This window comes from Electrophorus electricus, chromosome 8 (assembly GCF_013358815.1).
Source record: "Electrophorus electricus isolate fEleEle1 chromosome 8, fEleEle1.pri, whole genome shotgun sequence".
NCBI classification, from domain to species: domain Eukaryota; kingdom Metazoa; phylum Chordata; class Actinopteri; order Gymnotiformes; family Gymnotidae; genus Electrophorus; species Electrophorus electricus.
The window spans coordinates 12033529-12053426 of NC_049542.1; the positions used below are offsets into that span (position 1 = coordinate 12033529).

Genomic DNA, 19898 nt, shown 5'->3' on the forward strand with positions numbered 1-19898 from the left:
AATTTTTCATGTAAGGCCAAGTGAAATACTAAACAATTTCAGCCTGGAATCATTGCCATCAGGGAAAATCTTTGCACACTGCTAACGCCAAACACGAAACATCTGCACATTACCAATGCTGTCACCAAAAATGGACATATTCCAATAAAAAAGATAAATTTACAGAATATTTTTGATATAGTAAAGAAGCCCAATCTTAATAGACGTTTGGTAGTGTAATAAAAGTTTTATATTCTTTACTGAGTGTCCCATTTGATACAATAGAATTCACTTGGAACCAACAAATACCCATTTCAGACATCAATATCTATAAAATGAACGTACAACTGGATTCATCCTATATAAATTGAACTCATCTGTCTTCGGTGAGGTCATATACTGAAGGCAGAAAATCCATTTTTGCTCATGGCTGAATGGATCAACAAGATGTTCTAGGAACATTATAGGTAAGCTCGTTGCAGGAGCAGAGATGCAGACACACAATATTTACCATTTTGCAACACTCCGCCGCCAGTGAAAATCTTTTAGCATACATCAGCAATTAACAGTAAAAAAAAGGTATTGAATTCCTTGGAAACATGCATTTCCAAAGACTGAGGGACTTCAAACTCCCACTGAACACTGTGGTGTTGCAAAGAAGAAAAGTTGCACTTTGTTCTACTTAAAGCAAATTGCATTTTTGGCATTTATCCTAACACGAGTTTAATTTGAGCATGAAACAATCTCTAGTACCTGTCTATTTAAGAATAGTACACCTACTACACCTAATCTTAATCCACAATTTCTGTTTGGTACATTGAACACTTTCCTCTCCCTCTCTCACCCTGAAGGCCGATTCCTTGAGCCTGGGTTTTGGACAGCGCACTTATCAGGCTACTAGGGCTGATGTCCACTCTGGAGACGATGCTAGAAAGTGGGCTGGCTGCAGGCACAGCTGCAGAGCTGGAGGTGGTGCAGTCAGTTTTCAGAGAGGAATTTGATGGTGAGGGTGTGCTTGAGGTACTGGTAGATGAGCAGGTTGCTGAGCTTACTCCTATCATAAGGAGGGGGAAAAAGAGAAATGTCTGTTTGGCTACAAGTACACCTGAAAATTATAACTCAAATATTTCACCTCTGTCATGCTAAGGTGGCTTTATCAATGTTCAAATGTTTCCATTTCCCAAATCTGTGCTGTATAAACACATGTAGGAATTTTAGGATGCATCTCTATTGTCTTACCTGAGCTTTTCATTACATTTGTGAGTGTGCTAAGGATGGAACTGATTTTGCCTAGATCCACACTAGCGAGGTTAATAGGAAGTGACCCAGTTGTTGGGGTCTCTTTTGCTGCTGGGGTTGTGATTTGCTTGAGAGGTACAGCCTGACTGGCCTGAGAGGGTTCTGGGTCAGGCAAATCAGCGGTCTGATTGGACACATCCACAGAATCAGCCTGCTCCAATTGCTCCTCCACTATGGGATGAAAACAAAAGAGGGAAAAATTGTGTATAAAAAGGAAAGCCTAAGCAATATTTACACTTCACTAATTTTCCCACCTCTCACTTTTTACAGTTAAGTCTTTACTTCTGTGATAACTATCAAAGGGAATTTTTACAATTTCTAAGTAAATATTTTAATCCCGTCCCCTTGGCTGCTCCAGGCAGTTGCCTGTAGTGTCGTGCATGCCAGATTTTGGGAAGAATTAGATGCATCATTTGTTTCAAAATAAAGCAGTTTTGAAGTGAGCTTCCGCTAAGCTTTGCCAAAGTTTCTGCTAATATCTTGAAGCTGACAAAGAAGTTGTTACCTATGATGGCTGGCCCCTCAGTCTCCTCTACATCTGAGAGTTCCATATCCTCTACATCACGGTTGTCTTTGTCCCCAGGGGAGGAGAGTGGACTAGGAGCATCACATAAGGCAATCAGATCCTCCTCCATGGCCTGGCCATCTAGCTCTGGATCAGGAGTACCAATTCTGTGCAGACCATGGAAGGGTGACTCAGAACCCGTGGGTGAAGGGGCATCTTCAGAAGGGGAGGGGACTGGCGAGTCATTGGGGTCTGGTAAAGAGGCCTTGAGTGCATCCAGCTTGCGCTTGAGATGCAATACTCGGTTGGCAAAAGTCTGATAGGCCTGTGGAAACACAGAGGTTCAGTCACCTATAATGCAATGCTTGTTTTTGATCCGTTATAATCAAATCTGAGCTGTCTATGATAGAGCGGGGAACACAAATTTTGCTATGACATACTTTGGTAACAATCTTGACCTCTTTATACTGCATTTCATAGAAGATGTCTGCATTCTCCAGAGCTTCCAACAGAGAAGGTCCTTTCTTGACCTGTCCATCCAGAAAGGTCACAAAGTCTTGCAGCTTTGTGCTACCATCCTCAAAATCTCTGGAAAACCGTTTGCCCCCGGCCTTATCTGAACAAGATGATGACAAAAAAAAGTTCAATACCTCATAAAGTAAAAAAAATGATAACACTGCCAACTACTGTGAATATATTGTAGACAATGTACTGTTAAAACCAAAAAGGTAGCAAGAAAAATATTTACAGTAAAACATTATTATAGTCAATGTGTTTGTGCAATAATGACCTTTGAGTTTCTTGAGAGCCTCTGTGCTGCATACATCCACTCTCATAGCAGCCAGCTGCTTCTCTCGCAACTCAATCTCATCCATGGAGTTCCTGTATTTATTTAGATGCTCGCTGAATGCTGAGGGCTGCCCAAAACAGATTCAGAGAGAGGTAATTAGACAGTGGGCTACAATAGCTGTCTGAGTCTAAAATAATCTTTTAGAACCTCATGGCCAGGTGTCATTAGAATTATTACTTAAAATCATATATATTTAGGTAGCCTGCTTAAAATATAAACCATAGCCACTCACCACAAACTCAGCAACTATTTTGGATCTTAGTGTCTCATTTTGGTTGGCAGAAACTGAAATTGCAGGAAATACATGTTAAATGAATCTCTCTATTTTATGAAATAATTTGACATTTCATCAGTTTTATCAATTCATCTTTTTTTACACCACTTTTTTACACCACCTACAATGTACTGATACAGTCTAGCACACAACCAGGTAGACAGCCTGGTACATTTAAGAACATTGGCTAAAAAATTTTTTCATTAAGGTATGAAAAGATAATCTTTCAACATCTAACAATTGTCTGTGCACTGGTCAACTTTAAAACTCAGATTTTTCATTCATGTTCAATTACATCACACACTAGTTAACTGAACATTTCTTTTGGTTATGAAGAGTATTCAAATGAGGGTCACAGACACAATTCTCAGCTTCAAACTTCAGGCATTTTACAAGCCACAAAGATAGTCATGTTTTGGCTACTGTTTCCCTTTGCATAAGCTAGCTAGCAAGCTATCCCAAATACTAACAGCAGCAGTAACACCAGTGTACACAGCCTAATGCAAGGTGATAATTACATTGTGGTGTGGTGTGGTGTGGTGTGTGTGTGTGTGTGTGTGTGTGTGTGTGTGTGTGTGTGTGTCTCACAGGCCTACAATTGGAGATGCTCATTGACACCTAAATGTTAAATATGATATGAATCATTTTAATTAGTATGCAGACTGAAAGAAAACCCATGCAAACAGTGTAGCTGACTGGAATCTTCTTGCTATACAATGTATATTAAATGTTTTTTTCTTTGTTTAAACATTAATGTATTTGCAGACATACACAGCTAGATATTATTTAGTGTTATGACGGTTTATCTATGGAAAGTGTTATTGATTGCTGTGTCTTGCTTGATAATTGCAGAGACTTGTCTGACTTGCTTAAACAAGGGCACATATTTGACTTGATTCCTTGACACATTACTTGACACTTGACTCTTGGCTTGAAGATAAATGAATTCAGACTCATTTATGAACTGCATATATATGATTTACCCCCACACCTGATAACACCTATTAATTGTTATTCACAGTTAAAACAAGCTGTTAATATCGGAACATGCTATGACATCATTATTGCATAAGATAAATGGGGCTTAGTTAATGAGTCTCTCAAATTCCAGGGGTTTTAGTATAGCATCAAATATGGTGTGTCATTAAATAAGCATAGCAAATGGAGGTCAACAGTTATGTGTAGACTAGCCACAAAACCACACTGCTTGCATTAGTTTATCTTGCATAATGGTATGGCAGAATTGGGACTACTTTGACAACTGTAGTTAAACCAAGATAAGGTTTAATAATAAAACTGACTGAATCTTGCGTTCTTGTGCCCTTAAATGGATTTCACAAATAGAAAATTCAATGAGTTTATAATAAAGGACTTTTACTGAATTATCACTCACTGTTAACTGAAATGTGAATTCATGAAACATCATCTCAGAGTAGCAGAGCGATCAAACTGCGCTCAACCAAAACCAAATGGCCCCGGTAACATCATGGAAGTACTCTGCAATGTACAGGCTAATGCAATTGCTAATGTTGACTACTCTATGACTTTTATGTTCAAATCACATGAAAAAGCAGAAAACAATGCAGTTTTCCGTTGCCCTGCTGTATTTTAAGACAGACTAAGAATTTTGAATAAGAAGCAGGAGAATAAACCAATTTCAACTAGCTCTGTGCATAGATACCTTTTCTGGCCAAAAGGAATAACATCTTGTAATTGTTATCAAATTAAATGTTTTAAGCAGAGGCCAAGTGAAGAGAGACTTAGTACAAGTCTCTTTCTGATCATTTAGTGTCTTGTATGTGGAGTGTGTAGCAGGTAGAACATCAATTTACCTCTGAATTTCACAAGAAGAATGATGAGGTTAAAATTATGATGTGGAATTCCAGTTGTATTCAGCAATGAGAAAATAATAAAGACAAAATGTAGTGCAAATCTCAGCAGTCAGTAAGCAAAGCAACTGTACTGAGCAGTGAGTGAGTGTGTGTGTGGGGGGTACAGTAGAGCTAAGAACCAAGCAGATGATGACCAAGCCATCCAATATGGCACTAAGAAAGATAATCTATGGCAGTGAAAGGAAAAATAAATTAAAAATGTTGTTTTTTGTTTACAATTTTATTTATATTTTTCTGTCATATCCATGCATTATATCTAAAATATCTGAAAAATATATCATGTATAATAATCTCACACAATCTAAATTTCACGCAAAGAACTGAACCACAGTAGTTTTTAATGAATAGATCAGATCAGTACCAATATCGGGTGACATTCAAATGCAAGTTATCAGTATCGGATCAGTACAGAAAAACTGGCATGGTACAATCTCTAGCATATACTTTATTCCTTCTGTTTTTGCAAGAATTTTTTTTTTTAACTTTCTTTTTTTCTAGCTTTCTTCTTCAGTGAGCTTGAGAGCATTTAATGGATTTTAGTCCCCATTTCTATTTTTAGTTCCTTTTTTCTTTGTCATGCTCTATACCAACTTAGTCTACATTATATTATTCTCATCACACAATGCTGAAATGAGTGTGTGAGAGCTTACCCACTATAGATAGATTATATATATATATATATATATATATATATATATATATATATATAAAAACAAGCAAATGTTTTTAGCTGCGCTTATGTCAAAGCTAGGGCTGTTTATCTTTACTGCCTATAAAAAAAAAAATAATATGCCTTTACTGAGACTGTCAATTTATTTTGTGCTCTGCGTGCATCCTTACCAATCTTTAGCATTCAAGTACATCACACACATCCAGGTTTCGTCAATATGATTTAATAAATGGGCATCCCCATTGGATATGCTCTAAATTTGGGCAAAAATCCCAAAATGACCTACGTTTTTTTTCTCTTATCTATATTTACGCCTTTATTTTCATAATACATAATGATGTATAACCAAAATGTCATGGAATTGTGTCTACTTGCTGTCTAAACTTATATGGTCAATCATTAGAAGTTTCATCCCCACTTAATATCGTATGGATTTGCTGGCTGGTTCTACTTTTTTTTGTCAGTTGTTAAATGACAGCAACTGTCACATAATGGCGAAAATCCATCGCCAACGCATCTATTTCCTGGCTCCGATTTCTAGCACATCACGTTTCTCAGGAGTCTACAACAGCATACACTGTTAGGCGAGTTGTATTTTCAAGGATTCAATTGATTATTGAACAACTACAGTGCTCTCAGTAAATCCAAAATGTTAATAAACCTTAAACCTGAATATTTATGAAAGTAAAAGTGAAGTTTTGGCTTTCTTAGGAGAATATCTATGTAATTATTGGATAACTTTTGATGTGTGGAATTATTATGCAGAACAGAAATTTCACATCTCACTTGTTTATTTTCATCTATTAAAGTGATAACAATAAATATTTTCAAAATGTACAACTAATCATATCTGACATTTAAAAAAAATAAATAAATCCGTGACCAATATAGCCACCCTTTTTTTCAATAACAGTTATAATTCATTGAGTCTGTCAACTTTTTGTGCAGCAGCAACCACAGCCTCCCAGACACTGTTCAGAGAGCTGTACTATTTACCTTCAGGGTGTTGATCTCCTTAGGCCACACCCTCCCTCATTACAAAAATACACATCACTTGATATGCTAAAATCCAATAAGCATTCAAGTTTATACAGCTTGGAGTTGGAAAATATGCATAAAAATTATATGGTCAGAATACTCTCTTGCCTAATAATTGTGCACACAGTGTAGAACAGTATGACACTGCCTTAGTAACTGTTTGGCATTACAATGGAAAAGAGGCTTATTATTAGACGGTTTGTTAGGTTAGCCCCTATTTACGAAAGGCAGTAATGCCTTTAAAATTCTACTTTGTCTATATTGTGCAACTGTAACCAATACTGTAAGATATACTATATTTACAAGCTGTTACATAGAACACACTGCAAATTTTCCTGCAACGCAACACTTCAAAAGGACAAACACGACATAGCCTTCCATGAATGAGACATTAAGTCGTTGTGCCACTCAGAAGCCAATAGACTGTGTTTTAAATAAACTAAAGCTGATGATTTTCCTAACACCCAAAATGTACATTTTATGAAAACAGGTCAGGGTTTGAAAACGACAAACACTACTTTTGAACATTCGAAGCATCTCATTTTGCATGCATGCAATTCACTCACTAAGGATGTAAAAATGCACTGATTATTCCGGCGAGCAGCATCAGAATTTAAAATAACTGCAGCCATGGCTCTATATTAACAACATCCGAACACACCAGGGCCAATAAAAACGGTACAGAGGACAACACTTGCATGATCTGATCAATGTATTAACAGTTTTGACTAACAATATTCACTGAGATGTTGGCTGCATCTATTCTGCTTACTTACGTGGGCATATTTAATAAATTGCAAGAAAAATCCCACAAGTGCACTCAAGAAATAACAAAGGCCTACCTAAGCATTCACTCACTTGAGTAATTAGTGCAGGAACTAGCCCATTTCTAAAGAATGACTGAAGCTGCTTGCTAAGATGGTTATTGCAGTTTTTTCCATTCCTTTTAAAAAAAAAATTCTGGCTGGCATTTGATGCCCTCCAAATATGTTTAAATATAATGGGGGTTTTTTTAGTAGCTTTACTTTATCTTTGCTTTTGATTTGAAAGAATTGATCTGTTTCACTCTATATTTTATCCCTAATGTTTATAACAGAAGCAAGGTAAGATTAACATTGTAAATTAGCAACTAGAAAATGCTTCTTAGCAATCCCTTTCTTTAATTCTCTGCTAGCTATAATAACATTGTCATTTGCAGACATGGCTCTGAATGTACCTGACTTGGACAATCTAATATCATCTCCAGACAACATACATTATGCAACTGATAAGTTCTTAAGTTTTCCAACATGCGGTTTGTAAAAGTCCTTCAGTGAAATAGTCTAATGGATGATTGTAAACCTAATAACAAGAATATTTCTCTGTCATTCTTTTCCAGAGTTACAATGGTGCTTAGTTGTCTCCCTGGAAGAAAGCCTTATACTAGTATAGAAGGCCTACCAGGCTCAAAAACAGCTTTCCAAATATACTGAATTTGCAAAGCAGCAGTCCTGGGTCCAGGAAAAAAAAAACTAATGTGAAAACACCTTAAGGATGCCATTAACCTAGAGCCTTGTCACAAGAGAAAATATTTTTAATGTAGAGAAATAAAGGACTAAGAAATTCAAGTGCCTTAAAGTGGCTATGGATCAGTCAAGTGGTTCTGGAAGAGATGGATCTACATTTGAAGACAGCAACAAGGGACTCGCATGCACAGAAAGATAGTAGGAGTTCATCGCACCATCTAAAACTGAGAAGAAGCTTGTGACATGTCTTTCCCATCTCTTGAGGGGTGATGGTTTTAGTTGTGCTTTACTAGAGGCACTCAAGATATGGCAGAGGGTACAACGAGTGCTTCCAGGTAGGAGGCACGATTTTTGGTTTTGTAGACAAGTGTCAGGGATGTAAATCTGCTGTGGAAAGCCAATGGAGGGGACAACACTGGAGTGATGTTTGTGAACTTAAGAAGCTTGAACATGAGTCATGTAGCTGCATTCTGGCTCATCTGCAAGGTCTTAATGGCTTGTGTAAGAAGGCCTGCCAAGAAAACATTTGCTCAACAATTTTCTTTTGAAGAAGATATTGAATTAAACCTGTTTGGCCAAATTCTAAAATGCAAAAATGAACAAAAATGTCTACTGCGAGGAAAAAAATGTTATTAAAATTCCAATTCAAATCAAACAATTAATCTGCCATTATGCTCAGACCATGATGGAATTAATGACAATAACAGAACGAACTCAGCTCTCCCAAACCACTGCCATCATAAAGACATGAAACAAGCCAATATAAAGGTTGTCATGGTTTTCAGATATTGCAGCACACTGTGCACCTGATATTAGCAGTTGACCTATGAGCACAAAAAAGTGTCCAATGAGGTGCTAAATGGACACTAGATTGCACCAGTAACATTGCTGGGCAATCAAACTTTAATAATGTAGCTCACCACAGAAAGAATGGGTCTCCTGTAAAGTAAGTGGTGCTGAAGCACCGTATCAGTCAAATGCTGAGTTTCAAATATTAAGCTAAAGCTATACACTGGGGGTACCCTTCTATTACAATTACCAATTCTAAAGTAAAATTTTGTATAATTGTCTTAATACAAGTATTTCATGGGAAGCTAGGTTAAAAGTGGCAATGTGCAATATATAGTCTGATATGATGTGAGGAATACAAAGTTAAAGTTTGAGACTGATAACTATGACTATGTCTAATCATTTGTTTAATGATTATCTTTGCACTTTAGTTAGAATGTACCTGTGATAAAGTATTAGGGCTGTTTACCAAAGGATGCTAATTATGTAGAATTAAAGTGGAAAATAAATCCATATTAAATGTGAAAATTGCTTATGACACTGTATGTCCTTGTTAATTACCAGCTGGCCCTCATCCATACTTGAAGAATCTGTGTCTGCCATATATGGAGGCAAAAACCTCTGACTGGATTCAAATGACTTGGGTGGGGTTGTGTGTTTGGGATTATTTTCTTCCTTGTTTTACATATACCTCATGATGGGTTTTCACCAAACAGAAAAATTAGATCTGTGAGAGATCCGTACATTCTTATTGTTGCTATAGTTAGTTTTTTTAATGTCAATTTTGAGTTTCAGAAATGTTTTTTCAAATATGAAACTGTGAAACAATTTGGGGATCCATCATTAATTTAGCCTGCTGCACATCTGGGTTAAAAGTACTTACTGCAATTCAAATCTTACTGGTGTAAATCTGATCATATTGAATTTTTAATCATTACTCATGTATTATAAAGCATTGATGATTAAACAGTAATAACTGATCAAATTATTACATGAATGCATTATTTTTACAACAGATTCCAAGGACAAAGTATGCATTATGTGACATACAGTATCTAACTTTAAATACAAATTAGTCTAAATTTCAGATCAAATTTAGTACAGCTGATAAGACACATGTAACTGATCAGAGGTCAACACAGGAAAAAGACTCTAACCTGGTAGTTCATCTCTCTGGACCAGACCACTCCTAAGCAGGTTAATAAACTCCTCAGAATAAACATTCCTCTCCTCCCAAATGGTCAGGATCCGATCCACAGACTTGCGCACTTTAGAGTCTTTCACAGTACTGCAGAGATATAGGAAAAGGCAATTTATAACAATATCTACTAATTAAGCTTCTATACACATGGAGAGTAAAACACAGACAGAGCTAGAAAGAGAGAACCAGAGGAATACTTTAGAGGAAGTCTAATAAATGAGAAACCTAGACCTAAAATATTAGTCTGGACATCATGGAATGTAGGACCATTGTGGTATAGTATCAGATACATAACCAAACAATTTTTTTTACAATTTTTGACATGGGACAAAATGTCTCTTACTTGATAAGTTTAATAGCCTCTGGCAAAACTTCAGTGAAGGTAGTACGGTAGACAATTGCATTTTTCCTCTTGCAATTCTGAATGACATCATTAGCCAGGTAGAAGAGATTGAGTCTGTGAGATGCATCCGCTGAAAACAGAAAAATACTGTTAAGAAAACCTGCATAATTTACATATACATATGACATAAAAATCTTTGCTTGTACGTCAGCCCTGATCAAGTTGTAGGTCATTTTTTTTTAGCAGTACTGGCTAATGCTGCATGATTATTCCTGTTTTTATTATCACAATGAGTTTGTCATAAACACCTTATAAAAGGTATAACACACCACGATAACACACCAAAAGTTGTGAATAACCGTTACACTCAAATTGTATTACCTGCACACAGAAATAGAGTGACAATTTTAAGCAAATTATTGTTCTGTTATTTGCTATTACATTCTATTGCCATGTCATTTTTTAACCATTCCCTATATGCAAGCTGTCTAATCTATGGTTAGTTAAAAGGCAAAGAATGCTGGGTACATGCAAAGGAAACAAAGAAACTTCAGTACACGTGACCTACTCTCCACAAGGAGTGAAAAATATTTGTTTAGTAGAAGAGTGTCAGTGGCACCATTTTGAATTCATACCAAACATAAAAAACTTGTTTAGATATTAAATACTGTTACATAACATAACATAATTAAAAGACAAGTACAACACCAGTACCCTACCCACTAAATTGAAACTATAGGGGAACTATAAATTAATCAATATTAAAAATTTTTAACATAGTTGTTTTTTCAAAAAAATGGATTTGCTACACTTACAGCATTTAGCAGATGCTTTTATCCAAAGCAACTTACAATTATGCCTGAGCACAACTTGAGCAATTAAAGATTAAAGGACTTGTTCAGAAACCCAACAGTGGCAACTTGGCAGTGGCGGGGCTTGAACCAGCAACCTTCTGATTAGAACAAGTGAAGTACCTTAACCACTGAGCTACCACTGCCCTAGCTTTTTTTTGGTAGCCAAATCCCCCAACATTTCATATCGATATAATGACACTTCACAATATAGCACATTTCCTGTAAATTTAAAAAAAAAAAAGGTTTATATAAAATGACCTCATAGGAACACTTATTACATCATGATACGTTGGCACAGCCCTATGTTGAGTTAGTTTTGAGTGGGATTTAAACTGTTTATAATAGTGACAGTTTAACTTTTGTAAGGGGAGTACACAACTAGCTAAATGTAAACCTGAAGCATTTACTTGCAATTAGTTACCTACACTATGTTCACAGTTATTAGGCAAGAGAGTATTCTGACCACATCATTTTTATGCATATTTTCCAACTCCAAGCTGTACAAACTTGAATGCTTATTGAATTTTAGCATATCAAGTGATGTGTATTTTTGTAATGAGGGAGGGTGTGGCCTAAGGAGATCAACACCCTGAAGGTAAATAGTACAGCTCTCTGAACAGTGTCTGGGAGGCTGTGGTTGCTGCTGCACAAAAAGTTGACATACTCAATGAACAGAAGGCTTATGACGGTTATTTTTGTAATGATGGAGGGTGTGGCCTAAGGAGATCAACACCCTCTACCAAGGTGTGCATAATTATTAGGCAGCTTCTTTTCCTCAGGCAAAATGGGCCCAAAGAGATTTAACTGACTCTGGAAAGTCATAAATTGTAAAAAAAAAAAAAAAAAAAAGTCTTTCAAACGAATGCAGCACTCTTAAAATTGCTAAGATATTGGGGCATGATCACAGAATCATCAAATGTTTTGTTGCAAATAGTCAAGAGGGTCACAAGAAACATGTTGAACACAAATTAACTACAAGATTTGAGAAGAATCAAATGTGAAGTGACCTACAGAACCCATTATCCTGTCACATAGTGCTGTCATATTCCAGAACTGCAACCTACTTGGAGTGCCCATTTGTACATGGTGTTCAGTACTCAGCGATATGGCCATGGTAAGGAAGGCCAAAACCCGACCACCAGTGAACAACATAAGATGAAAAGTCAAGAGTGGGCCAAGAAATATCTGAAGACAGATTGTTCAAAGGCTTTATGGACTGATGAGACGAGTGATTCAAAATCAACTCCCAAACATAGAACCAGTTTTTAGAAGACAATTTCTTCAAGCAGTGGTACAGGAAAAAGTCTGCATCTTTCAAGAAGACCATGATTTTTATGCAGGACAAATGCTCCATCGCATGCATCGAACTACTCCACTGCATGGCTAGCCAGTAAAGGCTTTAAAGATTAAAAAAAAAATAATAACATGGTCCCCTTCCTCACCTGACCTAAACCCTATTGAGAAATTGTGGGCCCTTCTTATATGGGAGATTTTTGGTGAAGGAAAACCGTACAGCTCTCTGAAAAGTGTCAGGGAGGCTGTAGTTGCTGCTGCACAAAAAGTTGATCGTTAACAGAAAAGAAACAGACTCCATGAATTGAAGGCATATGGCTGTTATTGAAAAGAAGGGTGGCTATACTGGTCACTGATTTTTTGTTGTTGTTGTTGTTTTAAATGTCAGAAATGTTTATTTGTACACTGAGTTGTTTATTTTCACATTAACAGATGAAAATAAATACGTGATATAGGAAAATGTCCATTTTTCATTTAGTTGCATAATAATTCTGCATACCAATAGTTGTCCAATAATTATGCAGGCATAGATATTTTCCTAAGAAAGCCAAAACCTCACTTTTACTTTTGTAAATATTTAGGTTTGAGGTTTAAAATTTTATTGACTGAGCACTGTAGTTGTTCAATAATAAAATGAGTCCTCAAAAATACAATTTGCCTAATAATTGTGCACAAAGTATAGGTAGTTCGCCAACTGTCTAACTGCTAACATGCTTTCCACTAAAATTTAGCTCAGGTAAAACTGCATGTTAGTAGAACACATAGCAGTTACCTAGCTAGCTAGTTCATTAGCTAGCCAGTTCCCTCATTTTGTCTTAGATGATCAGACTCCTCCTCCTGTTAGAAATTACCCCGTTTGGGTCTCGCTCACTCTCCTCAATTGTAATGTTTGTCAACCAGCCAACCAATCATTCCCTCTCTGTACCCTCCGTAAACCAAGCCTAACATGCCTCTTCACCTGAATTCTAATCACCTGGTTCTTGTTATCTGCACATCAGCATGGCTACTTAAGCAGCATCCATTCACGAGCTCTTCACTTAACATTGCACCGTCCATGTGCTCTCACGCCACCGCTTTGTACCTCTGTAAACTTCCAAGTGTTGTTGTAGCCGCTTGTATTAACCTATGACTAGATAGTTAACTGTGTATTTGGTATTTATTACTGGTTTCATTGTTCCATTTTATTGTCATGTTGTCCTACTCGTGCTCTCCTTCCACTTATTAAACCTACTAAAGTGTAAACGACTCATTTGTCTTTCATTCAGCATAACATCAGTGTTTGTGTGGCCTTGTGTGGCCTTAATGCAAAGTGTCAACCAAATGATCAAAAATATTGCTGTATAAAAATACTGTGACAACAAAATAAGTGATATAAAGCACTGAAGGTTTCTGTTGTCACACAATATAGATTGCACAGCTTTAACAAGATGTCCAATATTAAGTGGGATCCTGACCAGCTAACTGACAGTCTGGTAATGGGAACTGCACTGTCTCAGACCGCACGTCCCTACAGCGGACTGAGAGAGCAGCTAAGAAAATTATCAGGGTCTCTACTCACCAACACCTCTTATCACAAGCTCTGCAGTCACAAGGCCACCAGCATTGTAGACAATGTATCCCACCCCTTTCATGGTCTTCTCACCATCCTGCCATCCAATCAAAGATCAGTATCCATACCACCACCACCAGACTCCAGGACAACTACTTCCCAGATGCACTCAGACCAATTAACACACTGCTGCTCCCCTATCCTTCACCAAAAAGACCAAAGGATCAAACCACATCCCAGCATACACTATTCTGGCACACAATTGCATATCTGCTTTTTAAACCAGAAGATCATCTTGTGAACTGTTAAGCCCCAAGAGGCAGACACTTAACCTCCATCCTCCTTTTGCTGTTGGGGATAACTTGAAAATGGACTGAACACAAGCAGTCACTCAGAAAACACAGATCTCCAGTCCGATAACGGATTTATGTTAATGTGTAGTTTGTACTTCTCTCAACGTTTTAGTACCGGTGAGCAATTTGGTAGTTCCCAATATGTTAAATTGCCCAGACATAATGTCAGTGTCAATCTCTTCATTATGCCTTAATGAGGCATTTCACTTGATCTTCCATAATTTACAGAAGGGGACACAACCAACAAATTCAGATGACTTGGAAACCCTGGTAGCTGTTCACAGAAAGTTGGTCATGCTTGAAATAAGGCTTTTCCAATAGCCAGTCGGAAAATAAGCAATGATAACTGTCTTTCTTATTAAGTTCAAGTTTCAAGTTTGGTTTGTCACATACATAGTCACCGCTTGTAGTAGATGGTCTGCAGGTCAGGAAGTTCCGTATGAGTGATGCGCTCTGCTGAACGCACTACCCTTTGGAGTGCTTGTCTGTCCTGCTTGGTGCTGTTCCCAAACCAGACTGTGATGTTCCCCGTGAGGATGCTCTCAATAGTGCAGGTGTAGAAGTTCCGCAGTACCTCGGAGGGCAGTCTGAAGTCTCTTAGGCGTCTGAGGTGGTAAAGATGCTGACGAGCCTTCTTTGCCAGGGTGTTGGTATGGTGGGACCAGGACAGGTCCTGTGAGATGTGAACACCAAGGTACCTTAAACTATCTACTCTCTCCACCGTGGTTTCACTGATCCTCACAGGTTGGTAGTGCCGCTACTGCTTCTTGCTGCAATCCACGATCAGCTCCTTTGTCTTACTGACATTTAGGAGGAGATTATTTTCCTGGCACCAGTTTTCCAGGTGTTTAATCTCCTCCAGGTAGGCCCTCTCATCATTGTGCGAGATCAGGCCCATGAGAACAGTGTTGTCAGCAAACTTGACAATGATGGTGGAGCTGGAAGTGGCTGTGCAGTCGTAGGTGTACAGTGAGTAGAGCAGGGGGCTTAGGACACAACCCCGAGGAGCTCCAGTGGTGAGGGTGAGGGTGGATGAGGCACAGTTGCCCACCCGTACTGATTGTGGTCTGTCTGTTAGGAAGTTGGAGATCCAGTCGCACAGGGATGTATGCAGTCCTAGATCCTACAACTTAGTAGTGAGTAGGGAGGAGATGATAGTGTTAAATGCTGAACTGTAGTCGACAAACAGCATTTTAACATAATTACCCCTCCCTTTGTCCAGGTGGGTCAGTGTGGTGTGGAGCAGATGTGCAATTGCATCATCAGTGGAGCGGTTGTGGCGGTATGCAAACTGCAGTGGGTCCATGGAGGCTGGCAGTGAAGATGTGATGAAATCTCTTACTAGCTTTTCAAAGCACTTCATCACAACTGATGTGAGGGCAACAGGGCGGTAGTCATTGAGGCCGGAGGGTCGAGGTTTCTTTGGGATGGGGACGATGGTGGATCGCTTGAAGCTGGACGGGACGATACCGAACGTCAGGGAGAGATTGAAGATGTGGGTGAATACCGGTGCTAGCTGGTCTGCACAGGCTTTAAGGACTCTCCCGCAGATACAGTCAGGTCCCACCGCCTTCCTGGTATTCACCCTTTTAAACACTCTCCTCACGTCACTCTCCGTGATGATGAGAGGGCGCTGTTCTATGGTGGGCTCTGCGCATGCACCACTGGCTGCGCCGATAGTACCATTACCATTAGCACTAGCGCTGTTAGCATTGGCGCTGTTAGCATTAGCGCTGCTAGATGTAGCCTCGAAGCGAGTGAAGAATGTATTCAGCTCGTTCGCCAGAGACTCATCCGCACTCATCAGTCTGGAGGGTGGGCTCCTGTAGTCCGTGATCGTCCGTAGTCCCTGCCACAGGGATCTAGAGCCACTCTGCTGGAACTGTGTCTCTAGTTTCCTCCCGTAGTGCCGCTTCGCCTCCCTCACCGCCCTGTGCACTCCGTATGCTGCAGACTTGTACTCGTCCATGTTCCCGCTGATGATCCCTGTATTGTAGGCAGCAGGGCGAGAGTTCAGAGCCTCACAGATGGTTTTGGCCACCCAGGGCTTCTGGTTGGGAAACTTCTTGATGGTGATTCTTGGAATCGTGTCGTCCACCAGTTTCCCAATAAACCCTACTACTGTCTCCGTAAACTCGTTGACATCATCAGTACTGTGCCGGAACATGTCCCAGTCTGCGTCATCCAGAGCGTCCTGCAGAGCGGCCACCGATTGGTCTGTCCAGCGCGCGACCTCTCTGAACTGGAGCTTCCCGTTTCAGCCTTTGTTTATATTTTGGTAGGAGGAAGATGACGGCGTGGTCCGACTTACCAAACGGTGGATGAGCTAGTGCCTTGTAGCTGTCCTTGTATGGGGTGTAGCAGTGGTCGAGTGTCCTATTTCCCCTGGTGGGGAAGGTTACGTGCTGGTAAAGGTTGGGCACTGCACGCTTGAGGTTAGCGCTGTTGAAATCCCCAATCGCGATAAGTGCAGCGTCCCAGTGCTGTGCCTGAAACTGTGTGAGAGCCTCATGAAGTTCACACAGTGCAGTGTCCATGTTGGCCTGAGCTGGGATGTACACAGTGTTGATGATGACCGAAGTGAACTCCCAAGGAAGGTAGAAAGGACGAAACTTGAGGGCGAGCAGCTCCAGGTTGGATGAGCAGTAGCAGGCGAGAGTAAAAACACTGGCATTGTTGCACCAGCTGTTGTTTACCATCACACACACTCCACCGCCTCTCGACTTCCCCGAATCTGCCGTCCTGTCCATACGGTGAACCGAAGAACCGAAGAACTCGGCCGGCTGGATGGCGTGGTTTGGTACCGCTGGGTTCAGCCACGACTCGGTGAAGCAGAGGAGGTTGCAGTCCCGAATGTCCCTCTGGTACTTTATCCTGGCCCGGAGGTCGTTGAGCTTGTTGTCCAGAGACTGGACATTGGCTAGCAGGATGCTGGGTAAGGGAGCTTGGTGTGCCCGAGCCCTCAGCCTGTTCCTGACACCGGCTCGCTTCCCTCGAGGCCTTTTCCTTGCGTCGCATCCTTTGTTCTTCCTCAGGATCTCCGTTGGCCATCTTGGGTCCAGGGTTAGAGACGGCTTGAGGTGAGACGGCTTGAAGTGAGTTATTATTATTACTAACAGATTTTAAGCAAAACTCTAGAATTACTTTTAATAAGATACCCTGGACTTCACAAACCTTTTTCAATCCCATGAATATACACTATATTGCCAAAAGTATTCACTCACCCATCCAAATCAATGAATTCAGGTGTTCCAATTACTTTCAAGGTCACAGGTGTATAAAACCAAGTACCTAGGCATGCAGACTGCTTCTACAAACATTCATGAAAGAATGGGTCACTCTCAGGAGCTCAGTGAATTTCAACGTGGTACCATAAAAAAATGCCACCTGTGCAGTAAGTCCAGTCATGACATTTCCTCGCTACTAAATATTCCACAGTCAAATGTCAGTGGTATTATAAAAAAGTGGAAGTGATGGAAACGTCAGCAACTCAACCACGAAATGGTAGGCCAAATAAAATGACAGAGCGGGGTCAATGGATGCTGAGGCGCATAGTGTGCAGAGATCTCCAACATTGACTGCTGAGTCAATCGTTATAGATCTCCAAACTTTAGCTGGCCTTCAGGTTAGCTCAAGAACAGTGCGAACTTCATAGAGAGCTTCATAGAATGGGTTTCCATGGCCAAGCAGCTGCGTCCAAGCCTTACATCACCAAGCACAATGTAGTGTCAAAGGCAGTGGTGTAAAGCACGCCGCCACTGGACTCTACAGCAGTGGAGATGTTATTTGGAGAGACGAATTACGCTTCTCCATCTGGCAATCCAATGGACGAGTCTGGGTTTGGTGGTTGCCAGGAGAATGGTGCTTGTCTGACTGCATTGTGCCAAGTGTAAAGTTTGGTGGAGGGGGAATATGGTGTGGGGTTGTTTTTCAGGAGTTGGGCTCTGCCCCTCAGTTCCAGTGAAAGGAACTGTTAATGCTTCAGCATACCAAGAGATTTTGGACAATTTCATGCTCCCAACTTTGTGGGAACAGTTTGGGGATGGCCCCATGCTGTTCCAACATGACTGCGCACCAGTGTACACTGCAAGGTCCATAAAGACATGGATGATCTAGTTTGGTGTGGAAGAACTTGACTGGCCTGCACAGAGTCCTGACCTCAACCCGAAAGAACACCTTTGGGATTCATTATAGCAGAGACTGTCAGCCAGGCCTTCTCGTCCACCATTGGTGTCGGACCTCACAAATGTGCTTCTGGAAGAATGGTCAAAAATTCCCATAAGCACTCCTAAACTTTGTGGAAAACCTTCCGAGAAGAGTTGAAGCTGCTATAGCTGCAAAGAGAGAGCCGACATCTTATTAAACCTTAAGGATTTAGATTGGGATGTCACAAGTCCATATGCGTGCAAAGGCAGACGAGTGAATACTTTTGGCAATATAATGCATCTTGCTCTAAAAGGTTCATTTTACTTCAGTATTCACTAAAGCTGAACTTAGCTGGAACAACAAAACTTTGATTCACTTCAGACCAGTGCAAAACAAAGCAGAGAAGTGCATAAACATGGAAACAGTATAAAAATGTTTTTATACTGATAATGTAATATCTACCATAGACATTTCAGTCCAATACCTCAAAATGTCACTAGTAATGATGCTATCAGTATCCAGTTTGTAAAAAGAAAGGACACAAATTGGTAGCGTCCTTCCTTTTTAAATCAAGCTTGTAGTAAAATTATTTTATTGACCAAGTAGCTTGGAGAAACCCTACATTTTATTTTCTGAACATATTCAATCTGATTGGTTGAGAATAAAACTTACTGAAACAGGTTGCTGGCTGCTAACAATATGAGCTGCTTATGAGAAACGATTTTTGATTGATTGTAATTACTAAAAGAGATAACATCAGTGTAGTCTACTTATAACAATTTACTTTCTAATGTAGTAAGGTACATTAGTACATATTAACTTGGCTATCTTAGTTGCCTATGTAATGAAGTAGCTTGTACAACATTAACCAACACATATTTAAGCCAATGATTATCACTTATTAACAAGAAGCTGTATGGAGCTCTGCCTCTCTATCAGGATGAATGGCCAAGAGGAGTCCAGGTACAAAACTATTTTTGTGAAGGAAAAAGTCATCTAATAAGAGCAAATAAGACCAATCTTTTTATAATGCTTAAAAAGATTTACTTAAGATTTACTTAAAATGGAGAAAAAAAAAGGTAAAAGCCAAAAGGGTAGAAATACTCATAAAAATCAACTTGGACTCGCCCAAACCTCCACCAGTGTCTCGTTCTCTCTGTTTCAGCCATCTGCTCATGCAGAGATGAAAAGCCTTTATTCAACACCTTCCCCTTATCATCAGTGATACTCTTTCTAAACTAGCTTATCTTTATATAACCTTCAAAATGCCCACTCCCAACAGTTCCCAACAGTTCCCAACAGACTCCCTGCTAAAAGTATTAGTAATTTCATACAAACATTTTATTCTGCATATACAT

The 19898-nt window shown here is 39.5% G+C and overlaps 1 protein-coding gene across 3 annotated transcripts in view; it reads right to left on the minus strand.

Moving 5' to 3' along the window:
• Positions 1–19898, minus strand: part of celf3a (cugbp, Elav-like family member 3a) — a 58902-nt gene that overhangs the window by 32277 nt on the left and 6727 nt on the right. For all 3 annotated transcript variants that reach the window (XR_003410128.2, XR_003410131.2, XR_003410130.2), the window contains exons 2-9: positions 10346–10475; positions 9959–10089; positions 2866–2918; positions 2574–2700; positions 2224–2399; positions 1784–2108; positions 1219–1449; positions 824–1033 (exon numbers count right to left, since the gene is read on the minus strand). The gene's annotated coding sequence lies outside the window, so the exon portion shown is untranslated. The remainder of the gene's footprint in view (positions 1–823; positions 1034–1218; positions 1450–1783; positions 2109–2223; positions 2400–2573; positions 2701–2865; positions 2919–9958; positions 10090–10345; positions 10476–19898) is intronic.